This window comes from Carcharodon carcharias, chromosome 4 (genome assembly GCF_017639515.1).
Source record: "Carcharodon carcharias isolate sCarCar2 chromosome 4, sCarCar2.pri, whole genome shotgun sequence".
Taxonomy (NCBI): domain Eukaryota; kingdom Metazoa; phylum Chordata; class Chondrichthyes; order Lamniformes; family Lamnidae; genus Carcharodon; species Carcharodon carcharias.
Window position 1 is genome coordinate 151137321 of NC_054470.1, and position 13656 is coordinate 151150976.

At 40.3% G+C, this 13656-nt stretch overlaps 1 protein-coding gene across 5 annotated transcripts in view; it reads left to right on the plus strand.

The window, feature by feature from the left end:
- Positions 1 to 13656, plus strand: part of atg10 (ATG10 autophagy related 10 homolog (S. cerevisiae)) — a 294562-nt gene that overhangs the window by 3597 nt on the left and 277309 nt on the right. The gene's annotated exons all lie outside the window — the stretch shown is intronic.

Sequence of the window (13656 nt, forward strand, 5' to 3'; positions counted from 1 at the left end):
GGACTTTGTGCAGGGGTCCTAGAGTAGCACTTAAACCCATTACTTTCTGACACAGGGAACTGCTATCAACAGAGCCAAGCTGACACCCTAATCCAAAATGATTTAATTTTAAAAAGAACCTTGAAAATTTTGCTTCAAAGCCTAATTAACTATTTAATAAGTTGCCAATATAAACTAAAAAAAATTCTCATGCCCAAGTTAAGTAATACATTGTTAACTTTAATATTTCAATTTAGGGGGTCCTCTATATGAGCCATTTCCCTTGTGAACAATTCATGTTGTTGATAGAACACATTTGTCAACACCAGCACAAGTATGCATGTGTATGTTGTAATGTCACCAATGCATTCCTGACTTTTACTGAGGTCAATCCACCTATGGCTAGAATTAAAGTGATGGCAAGTGGTGCTGGCAGTGGCAACAGCTATTTAGCTCTGTCGAAGATGTGCTGTACGAAGACAAGCAGAGGAACCTCTCCTAGGGAGGGTTTGGTGGCACTGGCATCATATTATTCACATTAGTAAGGCTGATGGTGATTCTCATGGGAGACAGTGCTGCAAGGAAGATGGCATATAATATCTGATTTGCTTGAATGAAGAGCTAAAGCTTGCCAAATGTGACCATTATGAAGTCTAAAAGAGGGATTTCTAAGTTCTAGTATCTGCTGCAATCCTCAAAAGATGGATTTCAGTATCCAGCTGTACCATTCAGTCTTCTACTTATGTTTTGTAAAAGGTGACCAAGCGATTGGGAATATTTGTGGTGAGATCTTTGATGGCATACTCTCAATTAGCAGAACTTTTTTCACTTTTGGTTATGTAAAGATTCATTTTTTAAGTATTGTGGATTATTTGAACAGGAAATACTGTTGTATATGGAGCAAGCTATGTATTTACAGCTTCGTATGTTTGCATTCCTCAATCTCCCTTTTTTAAAACTGAATTACAAAGGAACAAAGCATGATGTTTTTAAAAGGACAGGGTCCTTTATGAAAGGTTCAAAACCTATTTTAATTCTATACCATATCAATGTTAGGATGAATGAAGTTTTTTCAATATTCCAGTTTCTTGAATGCTATATTTCCAATCTTCTATCTCTAGTAGGTTGATTTCTCTCTTTCTATGATCCCAGTCTTTTGAAGAATTTTGATTCATTCCCAATTGTTTATTAATTAGTTTTCTGGAAAAGTTTTTTGATTCTCCCCCCTCTCCTGGCTATTCTTTAGTCCTCTGTGTGCATATCTTCCTGCCACCACTCCTGTGCCTCTTTATTAGACACAGTTGGAAATCTGGATTCTGTGGCAGAGAAACAGATACAATCATGTTGTTACTGGAATTTTGTTTAAAAGCATTGGTGTCAAAACAAAGCAAAAAATTCTCTTTACCATTGGCAACCTGAAAAACAAAGTTATTTCCAGTTTTTGCAAAACATCAGTGCATTTATCCATGTATCTCCAATTTTCAGTTTCTCATCTTGCTGTTACTTAAAATTTTCTGTCCTGCAGCTTTCTGTTGTGCCTACTTTCATGCCTGCAACACAGGTTTTTTTTAACAATGCCTATAGATCTCCAATGAGCAACAATATAATTGATTTATGTGGTTTGGTCTCTTACCACTCCTCACTGAGGTTGGTCACGAGTTAGCCTGTTTCATTGATAGCGGACCAGGAGTAGAAGTGTAGGCCTCAGGTCCTCCAAATTATTTTGTTTGCTCCTCAGATAGTTATCAAATATGTTCTACACATTGGGTATCAACTAGGCTGGACTGTGGAGGTCAGAGGTTTGGGCTGATTTCGTGCACTCTTTTATTTATTCATTTACAGGGTGTGGGCATTGCTGGCTAGGCCAGCATTTATTGCTCATCCCTAATTGCCCTTCAGAAGGTGGTCGTGAGCTGCCTTCTTGAACTGCTGTAGCCCGCCTGGTATAAGTACACCAGTCCACATGGATTGCAGCTCGCCAGCAACTTCTCAAGGGCAACTAGGGATGGGCAATAAGTGCTGGTCCAGCCAGCGAAGCCCACATCCTGCGAATGAATAAAAGAAAACAGGGATGGAGTTCCAGGATTTTGACCCAGCCACAGTGAAGGAACGGCGATATATTTCCAAGTCAGGACGCTGAATGCCTTAGAGGGGAACTTGCAGGTGGTAGTGTTCCCATGTATCTGCTACTCATGGCTTGGAGGGGAACTCCCATGTGTCTGCCGCCCTTGTCCTTCTAGGTGATACACGTCGTGGGTTTGGAAGATGTTGTCTAAGGAGCCTTGGTGAGTTCCTGCAGTTCTTGTAGATGGTACACACTGCTGCTACTGTGTGTTGGTGGTGGAGGAAGTGAATGTTTGTGGAAAGGGTGCCAAGGAGTGCAAATGGAAGAGAGTAAACCCTAGATCTGTCCTATTATTGAGCTCCAATGGGATGAATCAGGGTAAACAAGAAGGAAGGGGTATTATTTGGAAAGGAAAATGAGCTGAAAGATTATGTGAATTTTTAATTTTTTTAATGTATTTATTATGAGATTCATTTTTAGCAGTGTAAAAGGTTTGGTGGTGGGGAGCATATGGCAAATAGTATTTTTGATCTGGGGAATTTGATTATGCCCAGTTTTCAATAGACCAATAAGGATGCTTGATAAACAGCTCTAGAAGTCTTATCTGAGGATTAAATAATTATATGTAATGTCTAATTGAAAAAAATGACGTATACAGGTATACAGTACTAAATCATAATATTATGTCAATCACACACTTTGATGCCCACTGGTTGTGGACAGACTTGAGCATACTAGTTAACACACATGGTTCCTTTCCATGGCCAACTGGGCACAGACAGGACTACTGAAGAAACAGGCAACTAACACCAATCATTGTATGGCCTGAGAGAAGCTGGTTATGTAGCTAATTTGTAGAATTTGTTGGAAGGATCTTTCTCTCTCTCTCTCTCTGTCGCCCTGCAATCTTTTTATAGCAGCCATAGAAACTTATAGCAAATCACTTGTGTTGTAAAGTTTTTTGGTGTCTCACCAAGAGGTCTGGAGGCGTGTGTAATTGCACATAAACTGTTTATTGTTAACACACATGTACATATCTCCAAGGTATAGCACCTAGACAGAGCTATCTTCATTCTGACTTCTCGCAGACACACTCTACACAACTCTGTCTCCTGTCATTTGTATCTCTACATCACACCATAGGTGGTACTGTTCTCCTGCCCCATCTTAGCTGTTGATATGCCAAATATCCTTATACTACACACCCCCAAAGACAACATATTTACAATACAGTTTTTCTTTACGACCCCATCTGCTTCCTCCCCCGCTCCCTGACTTTATAAATTCAAATGGGCTATAGGCTCGACAATTCTTCCAGATCTCACTCTGGCTAGAAGAGTGTTAGGCTCAGTTGCTTTGGGCAAGCTTTGTTGGCTTGGAGTTGAAATCATACTACTCTGTTTCCAGTATTTGGGCGTTGCCATCTGATTGGCTTTTTGCACTCCTTCGTGTTGAATTTCTCTTCATCAACCACCCGCCTTGCAGTCGGATACCATTTGCTAATCCCATTCCTTCTGGAGGGGATGTGTGCTCTGTTCATTCATAGACTTAAGGATAATATCAAAGTGAAAGAAAAGCATACAATGTGGCAAAGATTCGTGGTAAGCCAGAGGATTGGGAAAATTTTAAAAACCAACAGAAGACCAAAAAAAAAATAAAGAGGGAGGAAATAAACGTTGAGGGTAAACTAGCAAGTAATATAAAAATAGACAGTAAGAGCTTCTTTAAATATATAAAAATGAAGAGAGAGGCTAGAGTCAATATGGGCCCCTTAGAAAATGAGGCTGGGAAATAATAATGGGGAACCAGGAAATGGCAGAGGAGTTGAATAAGTACTTTGCATCAATCTTCACAGTAGAAGACTATAAAATACCAAAAATACTAAATAATCATGGGGCAAAAGCAGGGGGAGGAAATAAATACAATAACTATCACTGGAGAAAAAGTACTAGGGAAACTTAATGGGTCTAAAGGACGATAAGTTATCGGGACCTGATGGGTTGCATCCTGGAATATTAAAGGAAATAGCTACAGAGATAGTGGATGCACTGGTAGTAATCTTCCAAGAGGCTTTAGATTCTGGAAAAGTCCCAGAGCTATGGAAAACTGCCAATGTAACACCCTTATTCAAAAAGAGAGAGCAACAAAGGTAACTATAGGCCAGGTAGCATAACATCTGTCATTGGGAAAATGTTGGAGTCTATTATAAAGGCTGTAATAGCAGAGCATTTAGAAATGCATAATATAATCAAAGAGTCTACAGAGGAATATAGCCAGGTTAAGTGAGTGGGCAAAAATATGGCAGATGGAATATGTGGGAAAGTGTGAGGTTTGCACTTTTCCAGGAAGAGTAGAGGAGCTGAATATTATTTAAATGGAGAAAGACTGAAGAAAGCTGCAGCACAGAGGGATTTGGGGGTCCTCATGCATGAATCCCAAAAAGCTAACATACAAGTTCAGCAGATAATAGTTAAGGCAAATGGAATGTTAGTCTTTATTTCAAAGGGAATGGAGTATAAAAATAGGGAAGTCTGGCTAAAACTTTAGAAGGTACTAGTTAGACCACACCTAGAATACTGTGAACAGTTTTGGTCCCCTTATCTAAGGAAAGATATATTGGCATTGAAGGCAGTCCAGAGAAGGTTCACTAGGTTGATCCCGGGTATGGGGGGGATTTTCTTATGAGGAGAGGTTGAGTAGGTTGAGCCTGTTCTCCTTGGAGTTTAGAAGAATTTGAGGTGACCTTATTGAAACATATAAGATTCTTAGGGGGCTTGACAGGGTAGATGCTGAGAGGTTGTTTCCCCTTGTTGGAGAGTCTAGGACCAGAGGTCATCATCTCAGAGTAAGGGAGTGCCCATTTAAAACAGAGATGAGGAAGAATTTCTTCTTTCATGAGGCTAGTCAATCTGTGGAATTCTTTACTGCAGAAGGCTGTAGAGGCTGGGTCATTAAGGTTGAGATTCAAGGTTGAGATAGACAGATTTTTGATCAGTAAGGGAATCCAGGGTTATGGGGAAAAGGCAGGGAAGTGGAGTTGAGGATTATTAGATCAGCCATGATCTCATTGAATGGTGGAGCAGACTCGATTGGTCGAATGGCCTACTTCTCCTACTTCTTATGGTCTTATGGCCTAGAGTGGACTTGGAGTTTTTTCCATGGGGTCTGCCATTGTTCTCCCTAGAAGTTGACTTTTAAAAATGGAACCTTCATTTCCACTTGTTTCACAATTTCACCAAAATATTTGTTTACTCTCTTGTTTTCCAATACTTTTTCAAGCTTCTGAATCTTTTCATTCTGCTCAGCAACTACTCTGGTGAGTTCAGTTGAGTTTGTTTCAGAGTTATCTGAAGAACTCTTAGACTCCGAAAGGAATTGAATGCCCAAGTGTAGTTGTTAAGCTTGTATTCCATGGAAACTGACTGCTCCTTAGACTTGTTCAATTCACTCATTAGATCCTGAACCTGTTGCTTAGCATTTTCTTTTATTTGGTTTTAAAGTCTGAATTTGCTCTTGTATGCTGTGCATCTCATCTTTTCGTATGTGAAAGTTGGCACTCTACGCTGAACGGTTTCTCCTTAGCAGAGCCTAATTCCCCTGTACTATTCCTGAAGCTCACATTTTTAATTTTACTTCTGCTAATTGTTTCTGAGACTCTTTGCGCTCCATTATGAGAACTTCTATTTTCTTTTGCAGCTGTTCACCTTTTTCTTCACTGTCGAGGCTCTTGATTTTCACTTCAGCCATTTCATTTTTCAACAACTCAATGCTTCTCAGTAAGTTTGAGGCAACCAGTGCTTTTCCTTCTAGTTCCTTGATCTTCTTCATCAGTTTTACATTTTCCGATCTTATTTCTGTCTTTTCTTTGTCCACCTGCAGCAGAGCTTTGTCCTTCATTTTGGTTTCATTGTTGGCCAGGTCTGTCTCAGGCAAAGTTTTAATTTTGTTTCTGTTCTGTACTCGTGCTACTCATGGCTTCATTATCTGCTCGCAGTTTGGAAAGCTCTATGGCTTTTCCTTTCAATACTTCCTCTTTTCCTTTCACCTGATTCTTCAACCTAACTATTAATTTTCACCTCTTTCAATTGGGTTTGCTGCAAAAGCAGTAGAGAATTCATTTTCTGACTGTCGAATTGGAGCTGCAAGTTTTCTACTTTTTGTTGCTCCTGTACATAAGGATTCTTCATCTTTCCCTTCTCGGCCTGCAGTTTTACACTTTGCAGTTTGACCTCTGCATACTTCCTCACACCCTCATCCTTTTCACGCATAGCATTAACGAACATGTTTTTCATTCCTTCTTATATATCTTTGGAAATGTACTTCCAAGTTTTCTTCCAAATGTCCAACTGTTCTCTTCAGCTCTGCAGTGTCTTTCTTATACCTCTTGGTTTCCTCCTGGAATATTGAACATTGTTAACTCTTCTCTGCCAACTGGTCCTTCAGTTTTTTTGGAATGACATTAAATTCATTTTGCTTCGCTTTGTAATCTTGAGGAACAAGCTTTGACCTAAGGGATCCTTGTAGCATGTGATGGTCCTTCAATAAGTTTTCCTTTTCTTTGCAAAGCTCAATTGCTTCGACTTGTGTTTTCTTGTAATTCGAGTCTTCGATATTTTTCTGCTGTTCCTCCATTCTGTTGTTCAAGGCAGCCTTCATTTCTTAATGCTGCTGAAGGGTTGCAAACTCTTTTAGCATTTGATCTTGAAGGATGATTAGCTGTTCTTTTAACTGTTAATTTTCTTGTTGACCACTTGCCAACTCACATCAGACTTCAGTGCATTGCTTTGTTGCTACTGATAGTTCCACTGCAGTTTTTTCTGAAGTAGCATTCAACATCTATTTTAACTTCATTTTTTTCCAGAGGCAAGTGTTGATTCTTCAAATAGTCTTTCAAGGTAGCAGGTTCTTTGAGTATATTTTCTGCCTGCTGTTGTGCCTGGCTGTACTTCTGCTTGAGTTCTTCCATCTCTACTTTGATACTAACATTTTCCTGTGAAATAGCTTTCATTTTCTTTTTGCAGGCTTTGTTGCTCTTCGGTTACCTCAGATAACTTTCCTTCATTCACAGCCATCTGCTTGCTCTGCACTGCCGCCTGCTGCTGCAGTTTGGTTACTGTGTCAGCATTTTCAAAAAGCCTAATTTTTAAGCCTTCCGGCTGCTTCTCAGCCTCCTCTTTCCTCTGCACTGAGCTCTTTGCCATCACTTCATTATGCAGACATGGTCTGCGACCATTTTGTGTTTTGCTAGGGTATTGTCTCCCTCGCCCTGGGGTCTCCTAGCCCTTTTTGTGCTTTATTGGGGGTGTTCTATACCTTTTTAAGGTCAGCAACCTCCATAACATAGAGTTTAAAATACTTGTCAAATGTGGTTGAGGATTCATCTATACCTTGTCTTAACTTGTAGGCAATTTCACCAAATAGATACAAGAATGCATTGACTTGCACCTTCTCTGATTTCCTACTTAATCCTGATTTAGCCCTGTAATCTAAATTTTTTCCTCTCTATGACACCCAATGTTGGGCCTGGTTTGGCTTTTGCGTGAGCTCAAATTACCCTGGTAGTTTTGGTTTACTATTCATGGCTGCTTTTCATAACAGAGGAGTACTGCTTTAAATTTTTCCTTTTCAAGATGGCGCAGCAGTGACCATTTTTTTGCTCCATTTCCCACTTACTGGTTCAGGCAATTTAGTTGCAATCTTGGAGCTCTCTTTAAAACTTTGCAATTCTGCAGGAAACCTTTTAAGTTAACAGTTCTGGCCAGCGATTTGCTTTTGAGCTTGGGAAATCAATTTGAAGGTGGTTCCTTTGTTTCGCTCTGCCTTCTGTTTAAATTTTTTTTTCATTTGTTCAAGCTTGACTGCCACGTGATATGGTGCTGAACCCAAACCTGGTTGCAGCATTCTTTCAGCTGCACACATTAAACAATCGGTATGCTCTGCCTGATTACTGCCGTGATTATTTTTAAAAGATTAGTTTACCCTTTTAGTGAATTTTGCTTACTTTTTTGTGGTCTGGTCTCCATTCGTTCAGATTTGGCAGTGGACCTCCACATGCACTGGAGGAATCCTTTCAACTGCATAGTGGATTTTTCTTCTGCCCTTTAGCCTCCATGCCTGTATTGGAGTATTTTTAGGTGACCTCCAGCTGTCTCTTCAATTTGGGTACAATTCGCTCATGTCAGACTGCAGTTTCTTTACGTTTCCTGTCTTGGGATTTTGGGGTGCTTCACTTGCTGCCACCATTCTGTCTCACTAAGAGGCCTGGAGGCTTGTGTGGTTGAATATAAACTATTTATTGTTAACACACAACCATATGCATATCTCCAAGTTATAGCCCTGTCTCGGTTTCCCCTCATCTCAGTCCTAAATTGTCTGCCCTGTATCCTGAAATTGGGACCCCTTGTTCTAGAACCCCCCCTCCCAACCAGAGGAAATATCATCCCTGCATCCAGTCTGTCCATCCCTGTCAGAATTTTATATGTTTCAATGAGATCTCTCATTCTTCTAAACTCCAGTGAATACTGGCCTAGTTGGCCCAATCTCTCCTCATAGACAATCCTGCTATCCCAGGAATCAGTATTTATCTAATTTTCTTTTAAGTGTTACCATTGAATCTGCTTCCATCATCCTTTCAGGCAGTGCATTGTAGATCACCCTAATTCTGTGATGTGGTCCTTTATATTGAATTGACTTCACCAATTGCTATAGGCAGCCCTGAAGATTTTTCATAGTTGTTTTGAAGGTGACGTTTTTTTCCAAATGGATGTACTCCTAAATTATAAGCAATGTTTTTGAAAATGACGTCCTAGCTTGGCTGCTTCAGGCTTTCTATTCTTTCCTCATTGTGGAAGTGCAACCATAACAGTAGCAACCCAGTGTTCTAGATTAAGAACCAAAAAAGCTGGAAAAGCTCCAGATCAAGCATCATCTGTGAAGAGAAATAGAGTCAATGTTTCAGGTCAATGTTCTTTCATCAGAACTGAAGAGAGGTAGAAATGTAAGAGGTTTTTAAACCAGTGGAAGGAGGTTGGGGGCAGGAAGAACAAAGGAGAAGGTCTGTGATCGGGAGGAGGCCAAGGGAGATTAAATAACAAAAGAGTTCATGATGCAACAGCCAAAGAGAGTGGTAATGGATACAGTAAAGAATCAAAGGTTGTGTCCAACTGAGCCATTCAGATGTTTTTTTATGTCATACTGTATCGCTTCATTGAAACACAACCTTTATTTCTTTATCCATTACCACAGTCATTTGTTATTTAACCTCCCATGCCCTCCACCCTATCACAGAGCTTCTTCTTTGTCCTTCTTGCCCCCAAGCCCCCCCCCCCCCAGTTTTCTTGAGTTCTGATGAAAAGTCTTTGGCCCGAAATGTTTCTTTGTTTCTCTCCACAGATGCTGCTTGATCTGCTGAGCTTTTCCAGCTTTTTTTTGGTTCTTATTTTGGATTTCCAGCATCTGCAATATTTTACTTTTGTATCAGTGTTTTACATTCTCTGGCGAACAGGATGAGGAGATACGGAAACTATGTGAAAGTGCCAGAAAATCCTAGGATCAGGGGGTTCAAAAAAAAATTTGGCCCTTAAAAAGGAGAGTTACTCATTCTACATCATCAGTCAGGATGCCTTTTACTGTTGAAAGAATTCACATGCTCTCATGTGAGAGTAGGAAATGTTTAAACTGCTAATAGAGAAACCTTTTTACTGGTAGCTCATATCTACCTCGTAGCAATGGTACTTTACACAAAGGGAAATTGGGTTAGCAGTAATTGGGGCCACTTGTGGAACAATGGTTTGCAACAGGTGCTCAGGAAATGAATTGATGGATTATTTAATGTGTTTTGAGTAGAGGTGCAGGTATGTTTCAATAGGTAGTTGACCTGTAAAGTTATACAACAAGCAAATATCATATTATGCAGGTTCCCTTACAGACCTGGAAGATTAAATCTGTTTCTGTCTCCATAGATACTGCCAAACTTGCTGAGTATTCCTAGCATTTTCTGTATTTATATAGTGCCTTTAACATCATAACAAAGTGCTTCACAGGAGCATTATAAAGCAAAATTTGACACTGAGCCATATATGGTGTCGTGAAGGTGGCCAAAAGCTTGGTCAAACAGGTAGGTTTTAAGGAGTGCCTTAAAGGAGGAAAGAGAGTTGAAGAGGTTTAGGGAGGGAATTCCAGAGCTTAGAGCCTAGGCGGCTGAAGACATGGCCATCAGTGGTGGAGCAATTAAAATGAGTGATGCTCAGGAGGCCAGAATTATGAGTGCAGATATCTCTGAGCATTGTGGGGCTGGAGAAAATGACAGAAATATGCAGGGCTAAGGCCATGATTTGAGGACCGAGACTTTCAAATGAGGATGAAAATCTTAAAATGGAGGCATTGCTTGACCAGGAGCCAATATAGGTCAGTGAGCACAAGTTTGAAGGGTGAACAGGACTTGATAGCAGCTTTGAGAGAGTAGAACATGAGATGCTGATTACTAATGCCTTAGAAAAATTGCTGTAAGCGAGTCCTTTCCATCGTTTTGTATTCCTCCACCCACCTCCTTTTCACAAAATGCTTCTAGTTGCAGCTGCCTTGCAACTATAAAATGTCCTCAATATAATATTGCTTCAATAATGCTGCTTCTCAGAATTGGGGAACCGAAGAAAAAAATGCAGTGTGATTGGCTTTCACTGTTTCAGGAGTTAAGGTAAATTTAAATATGTAGCTGAAGCAAGTATTTATTTTTAGAAAGTTTCTCTAACTTTAAAACCATCCAATTTCCTTACCTTTAAACAATAACCATTATGTTTTATAATTGTATAATTAGGAAAGAAAAATTCTGCTGAATGATACCTATTCAGAGTCTGACAACTGCAACTCGTTTTGTGGCACAATAAGTAGAATATTCTTCCACTTCAGGAGGAATTTTCAGCTCAGCATCTTAGCTTAATAGTTTCTCAGGCCATTACACGTGTCCCACAAAGTAATAACTGGAAAAGCTTTTCCCTTGACTTTGACATAAATCAGCCCAAGACTAACATACTCTAAAAAAATTCATTAACCTTTGTGGAATCCTCCTCCTCCTTCAGATACCATACTCTTAAGAGGGCATTGGTAACCATGGACTTCCATGGGATTGGCCCATGATTATGCTAGGCAAAGTACTACAGTGGTTTGCTGTTGCCTTCTGCAGTATGGCTGACCAGGAAACTCTCCACTTACTACCTGTCATTATGTGTGTTGGAAGGATTGGCAAGCTGATAATCAACTTATTTGGTCACATTATGAATGCACCTTCCATGGCCATCGAATCCTGAAATGGGACTTGAACCCTGAGCTTCTGGTCCAGAGGCAGGGCCACTACCACTGCACCACAAGACCTCCCTCAACCTTATGGAATAGAATGCCCAAATGCAAGGACTTGAGATCAGAGTTTTCAGAATCTAGTTGGAATATAAAGAACTGGCCTCCTATGTGACTGTGACAAAGGTAAGCTTTTCCATCTCATCCTGATGACTAGCCTGCAGCCTTTGACATGATTGGCCACACTATCCTCCTCTAATGCCTCTCCAGTGTCCAGCTGGATGGGTCCGCTCTCATGTGGTTCCATACTTATCAATCTAATCATAGTCAGAGTATCACTTGCAATGGCTTCTCTTCGTGCTCCTGCACCATTATCTCTGGTATTCCCCAAGGATCTGCCCTTGGCCCCCTCCTATTTCTTAACTACATGCTGACCCTTGATGACATTGTCCAAAAACACAGTATTAGTTTACACATGTGTGCTGACAGCACCCAGCTCTGTCTCACCACCACCTCTCTCAATTCCTTCACTGTTGCTAAATTATTGGACTGCCTATCCGGCATCCAGTACTGGATGAGGAGAAACTTCCTACAATTTAATATTGGGAAGATAGAAGGCATCGATTTCAGTCCCTGCTCAAAACTCTATTCCCTAGCTACCAACTCCATCCTTCTCCCTGGCAACATTGAATTAAATCAGTCTGTTTGCAACTAAGTGTCACATTTGATGAGCTTCTGACCATATCTGTGGCATCACTATGATCACTATTTCCACCTCTGCAATATCATTTACTTTTGTCCCTGTCTCAGCTCATCTGCTACTGAAATCCTCATTCATATTTTTCTTACCCCTAGACTTGACTATTCCAACGCACTCCTGGGTGGTCTCCCACATTCTACCCTCTGTAAATCTGTCTTCCAAAACTCTGTGTCCTTGTCTTAGCTCACACCAAGTCCCATTCCCTTATCATCCCATGCTTGCACACCTACATTGTCTTCAACAAAATTTTGATTTTAAAATTCTAATCCTTGTTTTCAAATCACCTCATAGCTTTGCCCCTCCATAATTCTATAATCTCCTCCAGTCCTACAACCCTCTGATACATCTACACTCCTCTAATTCTGGCCTCTTGAGCATATCTGGCTTTAATCACTCCACCAGTGATGGTTGTACCTTCAGCTGTCTAAACAATAAGTTTTGAAATATCCTCCCCTCACCTCTCCATCTATTTACCTTGCTTTCCTCCTTTTAAGAAGCTCTTTAACCAAACACTTGGTCAAAAGGGTTTCTTTTATCTGTCCTAATATCTCCTTGTGTGGCTCCGTGTCATAGTTTGTTTTATAATGCTCCTGTGAATCGCTTTGGGATGTTTTATTACATTTTAGGTCTCCTAGAAATATACGTTGTTGTTGACTATCTGGCCTTCAAAGATTTTCAGGCTCCACTTCAGGGTTGACCAGTGTGTTAAAGGGCTGGCAATCACGGTGATATGTTAAATGTGTATTTTTGAAAGCACTGGTATATTCATTTTTAATTCTGGTCTGATCTTGCAGTGACTTGGCCAACACCCCTCCCTCAGCCAGTATCAAAAACATATTAAACTATTGTTCATCTCATTGTAAAGTGGCTATAGCGTTTGCCTATTAGAAGTGCAACTGCGTTTTAGCAAGAGTGGGGAGTTGACTTATTAGGGCAAAGATAATTCATAACTTGAAGTATTTATTTTAAATTTGGCTTGAAAATTTGAAAACAAACTAGTTGAGACTACTTGGTGCCACTTGGCAAAGCTCAGATAACATTCCTAATTATTAAGAAACGTTGGACCAAAATATTCTATTTGAAAAATAAGCTTCACTACCACTTAGTACAACAGTGGGAAATTAATGCTGGATGTGTATAGTGATAGTGTACATGTACATACAGCACAAAGTAAAACCAAACTTGAAATAATTAATTTTCTATCTAACCCCATAGTCTCAATTCCCCTGGAGACCTTCTCTCAATACCTCCAAGCTCATAGTTCCAACTCCTAACTGCCCATTTCTACCTCCTCCCTGAGATCCAAAACCAGGATAGCCCTGGTAGACCCATCACTTTGGCCTGTTCTTGCTCTACAGAATTCATTTCTTCCTATCTTGACTTTTCTCATCTGATCTTTCCCACCCACTCTTCTGATATCCTCCACCACTTGAACAGTTTCCAACTTCCTTTTCATTATGGATGTCCAATTCCTCTGCACCTCCATGCCCCACCTGGATGGTCTGAGAGCTCCCAGTCCCCATCCACCATTATCCTCCTCTGCCTGACTAAACTTTCTGTC